Genomic DNA, 17019 nt, shown 5'->3' on the forward strand with positions numbered 1-17019 from the left:
TGTATGTACATCTATATATATATATATATATATATATATATATATATATATATATAAACGTATGCGAGCCGGCAACGGTACAGCGACATTAGTTGTAGCGAGTCCACCTCTATAACTTACTGTGTGTCCGCCTGCAACACCAAGTACGGGAAACATATTATAAGTGATAATCGTCTACTCTACGGTATCATTAAATTCTTTACGCCAAGTGCGGCATCAGATATAATACATAGCGATTAGGCTGTATCACTTAAGTATGCTATCCCCGGCAGGTAGACTATCTGTGGCGCAAGTAGTGAAACACTAGTTTTCGCATACAATAGCTCACTGCCAATGTCCTTTGGTAATAGTAAATGAATGATTAGCAACAAGGACTACATTTTGCGTGTAGGAGCGCCAGTGACCTACGCGTTCGAGCAACATGTGTGAAATTGGGCGTGTGGTTCTGCAGATGTTACTCCTACGTCTCATTCTTTTTCCTGCCTCTAGGTTGCTCTTGTGGAGCTACTCTTGTGGGACCAATATTTATAGTCCTAATTTCTCGCATTCCAATTCAACCAAATCAGTACGGAAAGAGTATCTATCGGAGTAATCATTTTAATCTCATCGAAAATGCGTTATTGTGGTTGGCACGAAAATGTGGTTACTGAACCAAAAGCTGTTAATACTCAATTGAGAAAGAATGCTCCGTATTATCAATGTTCCAGCGAAGATGCTTCGCAGGTGTGCGTTACAGTGTGCTTCTAATGTGAAGTAAAACTGTGCGTAATGCCTTAAGCTCTAAAACAAGATGATTATGTTGTATGATAATATCCCACTTTTAAAAAGCGAGCATGAACAAAGATAATACTCTGCCAGCTACATACCGCGCTAAATTACTCGAAGCGCGCAGCGATAGTGTTTGAAGTAAGTTCTCAAGCTCACTTCCGATGAGGGGCTTATTTCGCTGTCTGTGGGCATACACCGTAGCATTCTACAGAATACAAAATTTATTAGAATGCGGCATTCTAATATGTATGTATGTATGCGTGCGTGAGTGCGTGCACACACGCACACGCACGCCACACACACACACACACACACATACACACACACACTCACACGCACGCACGCACGCGCGCACGCACACACACACACAAACACACACACGCACACGCACACACACGCGCGCACACACACGCGCACACAGACGCACACACGCACACAGACGCACACACGCACAAACGCACACACGCAGTCACGCACTCACGCGCACACACGCACACAGACGCGCACACACGCACACACGCACACGCACACACCTCATTTTGCGTACACAGAAGCAACAGATGAATATTGCAATTTCTGTCCTGCACTAATGCGTCCAGAGAATTACGTTAAGCTGTTTTTCTTTCTTTCTTATTTTTTGCGTTTTCAGGACATCTGTCAGCACCTTTGATCCATCTGCTATCCATCCATGTCGGAAATGTCAGGAAGTAGCCAACGCTTTCCACAGAAAAACTTTGCGCTGAACAGTATAACGTTAGGAATTTGTACCCTGGCACACGGACACTGTTGTCACCCATCACATTATTAGCATTAGTAGCACCTGTATACACGGCAGGGGCGCTTTCATATTACGCTTCTTTATTTCTCCTTCATTTACGAGACGGAGCCCACTTACAACGCAGAACTCGCCACGAACAGGACGGCGATATGAGCCACCTCCTCCAGGTTGGGCCCCACGTTCCACAGGGAGTGGTTGTCTGCCCAGCCTTCTTGGAGATGTGCCCGGTCGGTCGATGGGAGGTGGAGCAAGCGGTTTGTCTGGACGACGCTGAGCATCTGTTAGGAGCGCTGAGTTGGCTTTGACGGTCATTTCGCGCGCTCTATACTACGAGGGCAACGATTTCACCCAAAAGACCTGCAATGTGGAGATACGCTTAGAAAAGGCAGCTGGCAATCCACCTTATTTTTTGGGGGGTTGCGGATGCAGCTCCGAACGTTATTTGCTTTTTACACCGCACTGATGCGTACAGGCTTCAGTTGTAGGCCTTCTCGAAGGAATTAGTATATTAGGGTGCGTGTGACAAAAGCGGGACACACGAGACGACAGAGAAAACGGACACAGACGAAGGAAGCGCAGTGTTTTCGTCTTTTTTGTTGGCTTGATTGCCCCCGCTTTTGGTGCATATCACATAGTGAAATAGTAACATCGTCAACCGCAGCATTATCGTACGTTATACTCGAAAAAGCGACGCTGATGAAATAGTTGATTTTCTTATTTTCTCGTCTCGCGAAAACCGTATTTTCTGCGATGCGTGTATCCCCGCGTGGGCGCTTCCCGCTTCATCTAGTAATAGTTGGCCGCGAGCTCCACCACTGGAAAAGCTGGCGCCACCGTCGGCGTGACGTGGCATGAGGGATCACGTGGACACAGCGGCCGCGTCGGCTGCTTCGGAACCGCCGAAGCGAGCTGAAAACGATAGTTCAAAGTCCCACCTGCGCTGCGGTTATGATCAAATGGTGAGGTTTTATCGCCTTGGGTATCTGCTTGACAGCGTCTGAAAGCACTATATTAGGTAGCGGCTGCTTTTGGAGGCGTGCTTCATGGTAGGCTACAGCTCAGTGCCGCAGTGCCGGACATACGCAACGTAACCAGACGGGAGCTTTATTCACACGCAGTCATTATTACTTTCCCATTATTAACACATTATTAACAATTAATTATTAACGGCCACTATTTCAATTTACGAATTATAGCTGGTTATTTCGCAAGGCGTATTCACTTGGGACGAATTCTTCGGACTGCGCCAGTTTCAATATGTTAGTTTTCAATATGTCCGATGAAATGCAGTGATGTTCTAGTCACTTTTCAAGGAAACTGCTTCTTTTACGCATTCAAGCACTAAAGTAGCTGGAATAACAGCGCATTTCTACGCACACGCTGAAAATTTTTATCTCAGAATTGGTGTTGTCCCGTAAATTCGTTCCAAGTGGATACGCCTTGCGAACTCACCGCCTATAATTCGTAGACTGAAATAGTGGCCGTTTTGTTAACAGTTATAAAATGTAATTAGCGTAAATAGGTTAATTATTTAATTAAGTATTCTGATTTCTTAACAGAAGTAAAGGCCGCCTGAGTGAAGAGTCGAGATCAAGGATTAGATTTGTGCTATCTGCCCAAGGCAATTTTAAAAGTGTGGTGCTGCTCATTAAAACTCTGTATTGTGCTAATGTTGCCCACACCATCAGGACGCTACTCCTGTGTTTAAAATCGCGAACAGGGATAATACTAATGTTTCTGCTAGCTTCATGATTCTTGAAGCACCGTAATTACTCCCCGATGACCTTCCACAGCAGAAGCTTCCAACAGCTATGCTGTTGCACTTGGTCATTGCTGTAAAACAATTCGCAAGGCTTATCGAAACATTAAAACCGAAATAAATGTTTTTTAATGAGCGAGACTTCTGGAACAAAAGAAAAACCGGCGCAGTTAAACTCCCAGTGAAATATCTTTGTATCGGTTGCTGACAAGGGCTCGTGGGTCAAGGAGTATTGGCCTTGTGCTGCCTCGCGGGTTCTCAGGACCACCGTTAACAGATTTCGTGCGTCTCCTCAAGTTCATTGCAGCTTCAGACAGTAGTTAATTACGCTTCGAAAAGATTTGTCATTCCGAAACAGAGTACGTTTCGTGAACATTTCTATTCCCGTAGCATTTTTAAGATATCGCTGCCAATTGCGTATTGCCTGGTTTTTATTGTAGCAGAAGTGTACCTGCGCCACACAACGTACTTTGTCCTGGTGAGGGACTTTTTCTCGGACCTGGTCACCATGGTCTGCTCAGACGATTAACAAATGGTGTAATGGTGAAAACAGCTCTTCGATATTCACAATATATTCAACAATAAAACGGAAAAGCTTGCACTAGGCTTTTGGCAGTATTTTTTCTTATTTACTTTGGTTTTACAATTACCTTTGGCATGCCCACAATAATTATTTCAAAAAGGTCATTTCTACATGATTTCATGCTCTCTTTCTTTTCGCTGTGTTATGAAGTTGATTTGTTGAAACTTCTGGTGTATGTATGTCATGAAACTAAAAGCAAGCTATCTGAAATCAGCTCGGATACAGTGCTGAGTGAACAAAAGTAACTTTATTGACCAGCCAAGCAGGTTGATCTTGCTGGTGCTCATCCATTGGGCTTTTACTTGTATATAAGTTGACTGGTACCTGCGTAGATTGATGAAAAGCGATAAGTTTACTGCAAACACAACTGTACATCACACTCGTTGTCGACATAACACAGTATAGTTAACTATGCTAGAAGGAAACACTTGTGTTCAGACTTACCTAAACAGCAAGTGTTAGTTATATTATTCCATTTTAATGATATATGAAATGTTCTAAAATTTTTGTCGCCAGTTTTCTATAATATTTGAGAGCCATATCAGAGTAGGCAACAAATACATAAATATGCGCTAGTGGTAAAGGAGTCGAGGTAGTCTTAAGTCAGACACATAAAGCCAACACGCTATGACCAGACGGTAAGCGTAGCAGGAATGATTTGTGTATTTAAGAAACGAGAAGGAAGGGGGTTAACCAAGTGCCCCGATTTTTTGTTTCTTGGCTTATGATCCTTTCTTTAAGATAACTATTGAAATGATACCATCTGGAATATTTATCTGGACGCTGGGAGCCTGAGCCAGTGCCGCCACTAAAGAACTTAGTCGCTGGTGTGGATCATCTTTTCTGCCGAAAAGCATGACGCGGTTTGTGAAAAGATATTCTATACCCGCTACCAAGGCAGTTAGTGAGCTTGCTTGTTAAAACTCCCACCGTTAACTCTAGTACACGCACATAAGAACGCAAGAAAGCGGACGGGGACACAGTGCAGCGGCAGCTCAATGAAGAGGCTCGGACGCGTAATGCGAATACGTGGGTTCCTATTCCACGTGCGGCATGTGCCTTTTCTGTCCACTTTAATTTTTGCCTATATCTAACTTATACGTTTCGCTTATTCAAACATGTAATTGGCCGTATGCTTTCATTGTGGTTATTTTACGCGGGCTTTACTTGAGAATAAAGTACTAGCAACGTATAAGATACAGCGGAACAGATACATCGAATTTGAATAATTGTTGTGTATAAGCGATGTGAGGTGTATAGTTATATTATTGACGCATTTGTGGTAATTTTACACAGAGTATATAGTTGAAGGTCAACTTCCACTAGAAGAAAACGCTCCAATATACAGGTATCGAATGCGCCACACGTGGTGCGGCACTGTTGCAGAAATCATACAATAAAGAAAAGAAAAACGGGAGGCCTAAGAGAAAATTTATCCAATTCAAATACAATATACAAATAAAAACAAAAAATCTATTTGGTGGCCAGAAATTAAAGATATGAATCTTTGAAATACATTTACATTAAACCAAACACTTTCGTGACATGAGTGCCATCGCATGGTGCTCTGATGGTGCACGCATGCTCTTTGCAGGCTGATGAAATTTCAACCATGGCTTCTTACAGTAACTGCGCATGTACATTCTAATATTGCTCTGAAATTAGCCTACAAATGAAGTTTCATGGCGAGGATTTCATGACTAGGCAGACGGCACGTGTGGCGCTGCTCGTAGCAGATGTTGCCAGTTATATTTTAGATTTTTCTTTGTAATTGCATTTTTTACGGAATACAAACTTGAAAATGCTTCCATTAGGCATACCTTGACATCATTCGATGATGGTCGTCTTGATTAATTTCCATATTATAGCGACTCAAACTCTGGCAACCTTAATAAGCGAAGCATATGAAAAATAATTTTCTTTCAACAATAATATACTTATGGCTTCTAAACGCAACTCATGGTGATACAAAATATTAGACATTTAGTGTTTCAGCAAAACTAATTATGGGCACTTCATGTACTCGCACTACACATTGTAGTTATAGTGAAACAGTTGCCAATTAGGTTAAGAACAATCTATTCTGAAGCGAAATGTCACCATGATCTGTGCATCCATCCCAACGCAGAGCAATTTTTCTGAACACGTAATCACCGTTAAGAAGAGCTGAGTAATATCAATTTAATTATTCAGAACACTTCTATTGTTGTTCACTTCAACTTCGCATATTTTTCTGTGTTTACAGCCACTAAAAGACTAATGAATAAAATGTGCAACATAACAGGAAGATTACTATAGCCGCCATGACCAGGGCACTCTGAAAGCATAACAGCAGCTATCACCACAATGGCACAGGGGTCAAATACGTTTCCTTAATAGTATTGCTGTCGAGTCAACAATCCCAACAGATGGTCAATGTAATTTATTCTTAATTTCAACTGTTTGTACGCAGTCATATATTTTAGTTTGGTGTATCATGCTAACAGTCCTGTTCCCTGCACTCCACAGTAAATTATACTGAGAAAGATCATAGGAGACTCAAGTTCTCACAAGTGGTAATACAACATAATGAGTTGTGTCACTATAGTGTTGTTGTGGTGGTGCCGATGCTGTTGATTTGATTCGTTTTTTTTTTCACTGTTTCTTCTGTGGTGCTTTGCAGCTATAGGCTTGTTGAAAATCTCGAAAATACATACAGAAGGCGACGAGGGCACTGTTGCAGTTTTTAAGGGCTACAGAATGGGACAAGCGGCTGTAGCATGAATAGATGTTCATAGTGCTGCAAGTGCTACTGGGCTGTGCGGTGACAGTGCGCGGCGACAGTGATCAACTGTGATTGTATGTCTGTGCTCATTTCTTTCCTTATCTCTACTTTGTTATTACTTTACCTCCCCCTCCCCTATTTCCCCAGCCTAGAGTAGCAAACCGGCTTTTCCCCTCTCGTTAACCTCCCGGCCTTTCCCTTTTCCTCTGTCTCTCTTCCAAAATACTTAGATGCGGTAATGCTCAAGGAGTGATCCATCCATGGGCTTCCCTCCGCAAGGAGGATCAGAAGGAGGTCTCACTACAGGGAGATCTGGCACTTCAACGGCTTGTCGGCAATTTTCCCACATAAGCATTTCTTTTTACGAGTCTGAAGTAAATGGTATCGTCAAGCTAAATGTGGTGTAAGCACGTCATGTGACACTCACGCTGCCAAGGGGGGCAAAACCTCACGACTGGCCGCGCGAAAGGACCATTTTCGCAGGTCTCGTTTGGTTTGCAGATCTGGGTCTGCGGGCAACAGACAAATTGAATTGATTATTTATTTATCTGTATTTCCTTTTTGTTAACCGTGTCTGATATTTTGATAAAGTTTATGATCTAGAGTGTGACATGCAAGCAAGCAATGACGCAACAGACGCACATTCATCAATGACTTTGTGATGGCTCTCTATGTTTAACACAGCGCCAGGTACTCATTACGCTTGACAAAATTGTGCAACCCAAGAAACGCTGCCATGATTCAATAAAATGTTTTGCGTAATAATTCAGACACAGCGTGTTACATGGCGTTTTAGTGGAGAATAAAACCAGTGTGACAGACCGAATGCTGCTAACAAGAAACGCCTTCAGGGTATCCGGGCTCTTCGAGAACGATGCCGATATGAAACCATCGCATTCCAACATTCACATTCCAACATTCACGCGCATACAACAGTAATCCAGTGTCAGTTTCTTAACTGGGTAATACTGCGAGAAACTCTGAAGCATATAACTATGTAACTGTCGGTTTAATTGCACGCGCTAACCGTGACAGTGCATTAGCAGAGTTTGCAGATATTATAGAAGGGTTGGAAACCTATGGATGTGTGGTATGCGGCGTGCCTTGAAATGTAGAAAACTGTACTTCGGTGTCAACTTGCTCTGCTTTCTGGTACCTCTAACGTATTATTCTGCTTAATACGAGTTTCACATCTTTTCTGCAGTGCTGTTTCCAACCACTGGAGCTGAGCTGCAGCCAACTCCTTGAAACAAAAACTACGAAGACACCTAAGCACTTCTTATGTTTCCTGAATGCGAAAGCAATGTCCAATTCAACGCCACTGAGCAGTCCTTCGACTTGGCGAGTGCACTGAGATGCTTGGCCAACAACTCCTGTACTCCGTTGCATATATCAGGTGCAGCGCTGCACTTGATATACACTTTATATATAACGCACCTGTAAGAGCAGCATTGCAGTGACTGCACTTTGTGACGCACTAAGTGCAATCACCAAATTGTATTCCTCTGCGCGTCGAATTGCCTGTCCGGTTGGATTAATTCATTATTACTTTTAAGTGGCTCCAACCAAAAAATAAGTGCATTTTCCCGGCGTTCTCGGAACGAATTCGTCTCCTTGAGGGGTAGGGGACGACGAGGATATCAACGCATAACTTTTAAGCTTTCCTGGCTGAGGTGGGGGAGGGTGTGTTGGATTATTTTAGCGACTTAAGCGCGGTGGGCTGGGCGCTATCCGAGATAGTTATGTGATTACACCTTGAGTATAACCTGACGGCAGGTTTTCTTTGGAACTGTATAAGCTGTCGTTTTTGTTGGTTAGTCTGTGTTGTAAGTATTTTGGTTTCTTCAAAGAAAACTTTCTTTTGCGTCTCTTTTGAGTGTTCGGCTAATGGTGGGGTGTTTCGCTGTCTGGGGAACATTCTCTCATCGTTCTTGTGTTGCTGACGTGGGGTAGGGGTTGACGTAGGTTGGGGGAGGGTCTGTTGGATTCTTCTTGGCAACGTAGGGGTATATAAACTGACGAACAGTTTCCTTTGGAGCAGCAGATAATGTTTCTGGTGTTTTGTATGCACCATTACTCAAACATAAGTCGATTTTGTTAGTTGGTCCCGGTTTTGGGAATTTAGATTCCTTCGAACTCAGTTTTATGGTCTGCATCTTCTGAGAGTTCCGCTGAGGGGTTGCGCTCTGTGGAGAACGTCCTCAGATCCCTCTTGTGTTGTCTTATTCTTTCGGTCAAGTTTCTCGTTTCGCCAATGTATGCTTTGACAGTCGGAACATTTGACCGTATAGACGACTTACCTTTTGGTTGGAGCCGCTTGAAACTCATAACCTTTTTTCTGCGTGATAACAAATAGGTTACTACATAAAACCGAAACATATTTTGGCCGCTCACAAGTCCCTGTAGAGTGCACAGACCTCTGATTAAAATTTTGCAATTTGAGTCAACGAATTCCTTCATTATCTTTATTTGTTTAATCAAAAGATCCCGTGTTGCCGCTGGTAAAAAAAAGGTACACAATCTTCAGTTATTTCTGTATCTGGTACTGCCATTTTTACCTCTACAAACATCTCACATAATTTTCGTCCTCGAGACCTGGCTGCGTAGACGTCTTACCCTGGATCCTCCTAAACATGTGTTTGCCTTTCGGCACAGGTGTAAGCTGTGTAGTGTAGAATTACAAAAATAGGACCCGACTGAATGTGTAACCTTCTATGTAGGTAAACAATGCATTTGTTTGCGTGTTGTATTGGATCATATCAAACATTATAGTATGCATTGTCATCAGCTGTATAGGATTTATTCGCACCTTTGGACTTGAGTAAAGCTATGCTTCACATCTACAGCTCCAACATGTGTGTTTCATCTGCATATTCCCTTTTTTTTTCACAGTGCAAGCTTTGTTCGTTCCTCCAGAATCACAGGCACTTCACTACGTCCTGCTACTGTCTTCATTTGTACCAGTGCTCTGCCTTGGCAACACAGCGATATTGGTTATTCATTTGATTCCGTTATAGTGTGCGCAAGCACCCTCAACGAAAGTTAGCTACACCCGTTTTAACAATCATGAACACAAGTATTCTTAAGGCATCTGCCAGCTTACGAGCTGCTTCGAGTATACTAACCACTCAACAATATTCCTCGGCATCAGAACTTCTCGACGATTACTTCCTTGCTGTGCCATTATTCCCGTGTATTAGCAGATTGCAAACAAAGGAAATTTTCTACTGCGTTTTTTTTTCATAATAAGGAGTGTTGTACAGCGAAGAAAGCGATTACTTTCGCTCACCTAAGTGCAACTCGTGTGTTTTAATTTCTGGCCTGTGCTAACGTGTCGAAGAGTATTAAGATTCTAGGGCCTCTGGCGTTTACAGTCGATCTGTCTGCAGATTTCGTGCGCCTGCTAAACGTACATTCTGGCTGCAGGCAACAACTTGTGCTTTTCACAGTGCTTTTCTCATCAAACAAAAAGCTTTGCGGGCACATACAAGTAACCTTCATCACCACTATCATGTACATCGCCCATACTGTCACTGACATTTGGGCACAAAATGATTCTGCGCACAACATTCTACTTACCCCACATTTCTTGCCTTGAGAACCACCCCTTGAGCCGGATCTTGAAGGTTTAGCCGGCGCCCCCTCGGTCAGCATCACTGCGGCAGGACTTGGCCATGAAGTTTCCCATAGTGCCGAAGCCACGAATGCTAACACAATCTTATATCATATGAAAACGGCAAAGTGAAATTGGGTTTATAAATAACGCAGCTAGCATATCGACTTACTGACCATTGCCTCAGTATTAGCTGTATGTCGGCTGCCTCATTTCGTGGACACGACGACTATACATAAACCTCCGCCTCGCACTCTGCTAGCAGTCAGCGGACATCGTCCGGTATTTGCAGTTTAATTTCAAATAAGCTTTAATTTTCCTAAAGCGTTCAGTAAATCAGTTTATTGCTATTCAAGTTCTGTGCTCGTCTTGTTTCTAGGAAAACGTTCGTACACATGCATGAAGGAGTGCCGTCTATAGATGCTCACTCACTATCACAAGGCCAACGCCAAATAGAAGCCGACTTCAGCTAACATATTACTGTATTTAAGATTGAGAGGCCTAACTTTTAAGGTATTTTCCCTCCCATCCCCTTGCAGAGCTTGAAGAAACTTCGCCGCCTCAGAACCTACCTGCTGAGATAAGAAGGACGGCCAGTATCAGCACCGTTGTCTTCATCGTGGTGTTCTCAGAGCTTGTAGGTGAGCGGCGATACACGACTAATCCAAGTGTGGTGGTCGGTACTCCAGTAAAAGATGTTCGCGTTACGTCTTCTCCTCAATATATAGGGTCTCTGCGGAAGAATGAAAACATTCTCGCATCGCTGCAGGCTACTTCCAGAACATATAAGTACCACTTTTCATGAGGTCTTTTTCCTTAAACTTGTTTACGAAAGCTAAGTGATTTGAAACGTAACTCGTCTTAAGCGCCTGCTCTCTGAGGCTCACTTCGCTGAGGCGGAGAAAGTAAGAATAAATTATGAATCGCGTGGAGCCAATTTTTGCGATAGGAGCAGCAATTGGTTTGGCACGTTTTCTACAAGGCAACATTAACTCATTGCTCATTGCTGTGGGCGTACTTAGTGATGAAATAAGCTTGCCGTCGAGTGCAAGGGATACTACAATAATTATTTTGTCTCACAATTACACGAATATTTTGATTCATCGAATTATTGTGATCGATGTCGTAAAACAGCGACCTTCAAGATTTGTTTGTACGAAAATTTGTTTATACCCTTGTTGCCGAGCATTACACGCAGCGTGGTATGGTAGATCAACTTTCCCGGCAAACACTAAACATTTTCAAACCCTTATGGACGCATGAAAGGCGGTTTATTGTTGCCCGGAAATAACACATCACTCTCAAATGCTTACTCAGTATTGTAAACTGCTCTGAATCAAATATAAAATTGAAGCGAAAGTACTGTAATCCCCCCGCCATGGATATAGCAGCCATAAAGCGTGGGATGTTAAGGAGTAGAGGTGCGTACATCTCTGAGCGAGACATACTTCACCACAGCCTAATCATAACCGCCGTGGTGACATAGCGGCTATGTTGTGCACTGCTAATCTCGAGGTCGCGGTATCAAATCCCGGCCGCGGGGGCTACATTTTGATGGATACCTTGAATGGTGTCATTGAATGGTGTGTAATGATACTGTAAATGTTCCCAACTTTTTCTCATCAGCTTTTCATAATACCGTATCAGAGCCCACAAAAAGAACGTAAAGAACTAGTGAGCTGTGAAGTGCGCACGAAAACAATGATGATCAATGCGAAGTCTTCTAAGAACATTGACACGTTTGCTGTAACATGTACAAGAATTCACAAGTAATGAACAAAAAAAACTGTGGAAGTAAACGGTGCAGTATGCAGCAAATAACTAAATCACAAATTGGGTAGAAGCTTGAAGCATTCGTACAATGAAACACTTCAGGGCGCCTATGGACAATACATCAAATAAACGCAAAAGTAAATATAAAAACCAGTGATCAAATGTAATAAAAGGAGCCAAGAAATTCATAGATGTTTTCAACTCCATGCCAAGGAACAACCTCCTGGTCTAAACATTCTGCAGTTTTCCGTCACAAAAACACTATGTTCTTGCGAGGCACACCCTGGTAGGGCACACCAGATAATTTATACCACTTGGTGTTCATTACCGCTCACGTAATGCACTGTACAAGTGTGGTTTTTAATTCCATCTTATTCACTGGAATGCGGCACCGCTGTCGGAATCGTACCCGTGACCATAAACGCACCAGCGCAACGCAATAGCCGCTGTTCTATCTCGGCCGATAGTATCCTACTCGGCTAAATATATTTTTGGTTGTTTAGCACTGAGAGTACTGCAAAAGAATTTGCTTCAAGCCGCGCGCTACTAAGCCTTAAACTAGTAATAAGTAATGCATCACAAATGTTTCAGTTCTCTTAGTGATACAGCGCACCATACTTAAAAGCTTGACATCAGGAATCTGTTCCTTTTGTGATTACAGCAACTGGCCACAAGTGATTTAACTATTCGGGTGGTGTTCCCAGAAAAAATTCGAATTTCTGTGCCTTGATTGCAGACAGTGATACTTCGCGACAGAAACTTGTCCAAGAGAGATTCATCGTTGGCCTTTGTTCAGGCTCCAGTCACACTAGGTGGGACATGAGTGTGATCGACTAAGTGAAGCTCCTGCGTAGTGCAACTACGCTACAGATTTTATTATTATTATTGTTATAATTATTCAAATAAGGGTCCTGAATAGCCAACTGCTATCTCTCAGGTATTACACCAAACGCAAGGGTGGTATACGGCCGCAGCCGAAATTGGGACATTAACGTGCTTATGTTTTAATTTGACTGGGCCACCCGGCATATGCTTCGTACCAGATGCCTCTTTTGTTTTACTCTTCAGCATCTGGCAAAACGGCGACAGTGTTGAAATAAGACATGGTCCTTGGATTAGATTGGACAAACTTGAGATTTGGAAGTAGCCGAGCTCGCGCAAGATGTGACGGCTGGTCTTGGTCATCGTCAGTCGTATCATCAGCGCTCAGCGCTCTTTCCTGAGCCTCAGCGATCTCTTCGACTGTATTGTGCATCCCTAGCTCAAGGAGTCAATCCGTAGGCATGCTGATCCGTAGCCCAGTGGCCTGCTTCACTACCTTTCGGATGGTTGTATCGAGCATGTCACGCTCCGATTGTTTCCACTCGTGCGTTGCTGCGACGTATGTAAAGTGACATAGGACGAACCCATGTACGATGCGCTGCAGATTGTCTTTTTTGAGGCCGTGGTTACGATTGGCCACTCTGCCTACGAGTCGTATTGCCTTGTCCATCTTTCTTCTCAGCTTGTGGACCGTTTAGATGTTTGATCCGCCCGCATGGATAATCATTCCCAGTACTCGAATCGAGTCGACCCTTGGGATTGGGCGACCGTCTCTGGTGCGGATGGTGATGTGGCGCTCCGTTGGGGGTTTCCATCCCTTAGGCCTTTTGCCTTGTCTTTTTGGGCAGTACAACAGCAGCTCCGATTTGTCGGAGGAGCACTTGAGGCCCGTGGGGTCTAGGTAGGACTCGGCGGTTTCGACTGCCTCCTGCAGAGCGGATTCGATAAACCCGTCCGACTCTGCAGAGCACCAGATGGTGATGTCCGCGTATATCGTATGGTTGAGGCCTTGTATCTTCGAGAGGTGTTCGGAGAGCCCAATTATCACCAGGTTGAACAGCGTCGGTGAGAGGACGGAACCCTGGGGCTGTCCGAGCTCGACTTCTTCAGACGTGAGGTCTCCGACACAGAGCACGGCCTTGCGACGGGTTAGGAAGGAGTGTACGAATTTGTAGTACCGACGCCCGAACCCTAGGTCCGCGATCGTCTTAAGCATTGCCAAGTGCTCGATGTTGTCGAACACCGTCTCCAGGTCGAGGTCGAGTATGGTGCGGGTGCCCAAAGTGGCCCCGGCGTCTATGATCTAGTGTATCAGGAGAAGAATCGTATCCTGCGTCGAGAGCCCCGGTCTGAAGCCGATCATTTGGTGTGTGAAACAATCCTGGTCTTCGAGATACAGGTCGACTCTGTTGAGTACGACATGCTCGGCCACCTTACCCACACATGACGTGAGCGAGATGGGGCGAAGGTTATCGACGCAAGGCGCCTTGCCCGGTTTTGGAATGAGGATCGTCTGGGCGATTTTGCAGGCGTAAGGTAACTCGCCCCGCCCCCACACGTCATTGAGGCACCCGTGACGTACACGACCGAGGGGTCGTCTAAGTTTTGTACGAGCTTGTTGGTTATGCCATCGGGGCCTAGGGGGGAATGGCCATTTAGTTCGTGGAGAGGCCGGCGTACCTCTTCGACAGAAAATTCGGTGTTGAGGAGGGTGTTGTCGGTACCTGTGTAATTGGGATGCAGGGGCGGCAGGCATGTGGGTATTGGCAGGTACTTATGCACAAGGGTCTTGATGATGTCATCTGGCAAAGTGGTGCCTTTGGCCTGGTGAAGGACTTTGGTGAGCGAGTGGCGCTGGTTCGTGCGGGTGTTGGTGTCGTCGAGCAGGTGTTTTAGGAGGTTCCACGTCTTCCCGTTACGGACCTGTCCGTCGACCGAGTTATACACCTCGTCCCATTGCTGTTTGGTGAGGGTGCTGCAGTGTTCCATTATGGACTTGTTCAGCTCTGCAGTGCGTTTGCGGAGCCTGCGGTTGAGACGCTGGCTCTTCCATCGTGTCAGTCGAGACTGTTTAGCCTTGAGCCAGTGGGTGAGGCGGCTGTCCATCTTCTCCGTTGGCATATCCATGCTGAATGTTTTCATGGCCTTACCGACGTCTGCCTTGAGCTGAGCCGTCCACGTCTCGAGGTTCGGGACAGTGCCGGGAGGTAGTCGTGAGGCGCGAGTCTTGCAAAAGAGGTCCCAGTCGAACCATGTGTGTGGCTTGGGCTTCCTGAGGATGGTGGGTAAGTGCACGGCCTGTATAATCTGGTCGCTGCTATGATCTTCTGCAAGATTAGGCCAACGGGCATCGGCTGTGCTCTTCACGAAGCAGAGATTCGGGGTGGTGTCTCTGTGCGTGGATGTGTCGATGCGGGTAGGGAAAGTCTTGCCTGTCACTATGGTGAAATCCAGGTCGTTCGCGTGCTGCGACAGCGCGGTGTCCTAGGGGGTGTCATACACGTAACGCCAGGTGCGATGCGCAGCGTTAAAGTCGCCAGCTATTACGAGGGGGTTTTAGCCTGCAAGACGGATGGCTCTCTGGAATAGGTGTCGGAAACGTTGACTCTTGTCTGGGGCTGCTGTACACGTTGAGGATGTGCACACTTTGTCGGGACGCGTCACTTGGGAGAATCTCCGTCATGACGTTGTCCACCTCGGATGTGCCGGGGTCAAGCGCGAGGCAGGCGAGTTTTTAGAGACCAGCGTGGTGGTACCGCGTCCTCCCGCGAGGCCTGGTAACGACTGGTAACCGGTGAACGTGGTGGTGTGTGTGAGAGTTTCTTGCAGTAGGATTACGTGGGGCTTGGTTTTTCTACAGCAATAAATTGGCCGTGGCTTAGCTCGGCTGTGCCAGGATATACGTAGCGAAAGCTAAGGCATAACATGGTTAGCCTTGGTTAATCTTGATTGCAAGTGCAGGTTGGTCTGGTTGTCTAGCTATGTTGCGGCATTTAGCCAGTCATTCGGCGCGCTGTTTGTTTCCTAGGCGATTCGCTTCCTCTTCATCTCGTTCCGATGTGGATTCCACGCCTCCTCCTGCTTATCAGAATCGTCGCCATCCATACTGCCGCCTCATCTGTGGTTGGGGCGCACGAGCGGAGGCCAGCGCAACAATTAGGAACGCAATGTGGCGTCATACCAAACGGCGGTCGAGGAAAGGCGTGGCGTGGCGTAGCGGCGGAACATTGCCTATTATGTTAAGAGGAAGTGCTAAGTACTCTGCAGGGCAAAGGCCTCCCACATACTTCTCCATTTACCCCGGTCATGTACTAATCGTGGCCTTGTTGTCCCTGCAAACTTCTTAATCTCATGCGCCCACCTAAATTTCTGCCACCCCCTGCTACGCTACCCTTCCCTTGGGATCCAGTCAGTAACTCGTAATGACCATCGGTTATCTTCCTTCTTCATTATATGTCCTGCCCAATCCCATTTCTTTTTCTTGATTTCAACTAAGATGGCATTAACTCGCGTTTGTTCCCTAACCCAATCTGCTCTGTGATGAGTGTAAAGTTCATTAACCTTAGAGGCTTGATAGATTGTATTAGTTTTTGTAATTGGTATACTTTCCAAAATAATTAACTGGGTTGTATTTTACTTGAACATTAGAAAACAATTCCTAGGTGTTATACTTGACTCGAGGCTTACTTTCATCTCACATATAAAATGTCTTAAAGCAAGATGTCTAAAACCAAAAACAATTAACTTACTTAAAATCCTATCCCACACAACATGGGGTAGCGACAGGAACTGTTTATTGAATCTTTGGAGGAGCCTAGTTCAATCAAGATTAGATTATGGTGCCGTAGTATATCACTCTGCCTCCCCGAGCGCACTAAATATGTTAGACCCCGTTCACCATCTCGGTATCCGCCTGGCTAATGGAACATTTAGAGCAAGCCCTGTTGAAAGTCTTAACGTGGGGTCATATGGGTGGTCACTCGATTTTCAGAGAACATACACCAGCTTAACGTATTTTCTCAAAGTTCGCTCTATAAGGAAAATCTGTGTTTTACAGCCGTTAATGATTTGACGTGTGAAACACTTCTTCGGAATAGACCCTCTATGAGACATCCTCCCTCACTGCGTGCAAGAAAACTTAGCACGGAAATGGATGTCC

At 45.0% G+C, this 17019-nt stretch overlaps 2 long non-coding RNA genes across 2 annotated transcripts in view; one reads left to right on the top strand and one right to left on the bottom strand.

The window, feature by feature from the left end:
• LOC139060554 (uncharacterized) overlaps window positions 1-17019 on the top strand; it is a 164733-nt gene that overhangs the window by 81180 nt on the left and 66534 nt on the right. The window contains exon 2 of the long non-coding RNA XR_011514918.1: window positions 10805-10906. This is a non-coding gene — a long non-coding RNA (uncharacterized lncRNA). The remainder of the gene's footprint in view (window positions 1-10804; window positions 10907-17019) is intronic.
• Window positions 4117-10963, bottom strand: LOC135917276 (uncharacterized). The gene is made up of 3 exons (XR_010569246.2): window positions 10838-10963; window positions 10232-10308; window positions 4117-4212 (listed from the first exon to the last, which is right to left on the bottom strand). It is a non-coding gene; the product is annotated as an uncharacterized lncRNA (long non-coding RNA).

This window comes from Dermacentor albipictus, chromosome 5, assembly GCF_038994185.2.
Source record: "Dermacentor albipictus isolate Rhodes 1998 colony chromosome 5, USDA_Dalb.pri_finalv2, whole genome shotgun sequence".
Lineage (NCBI taxonomy): Eukaryota > Metazoa > Arthropoda > Arachnida > Ixodida > Ixodidae > Dermacentor > Dermacentor albipictus.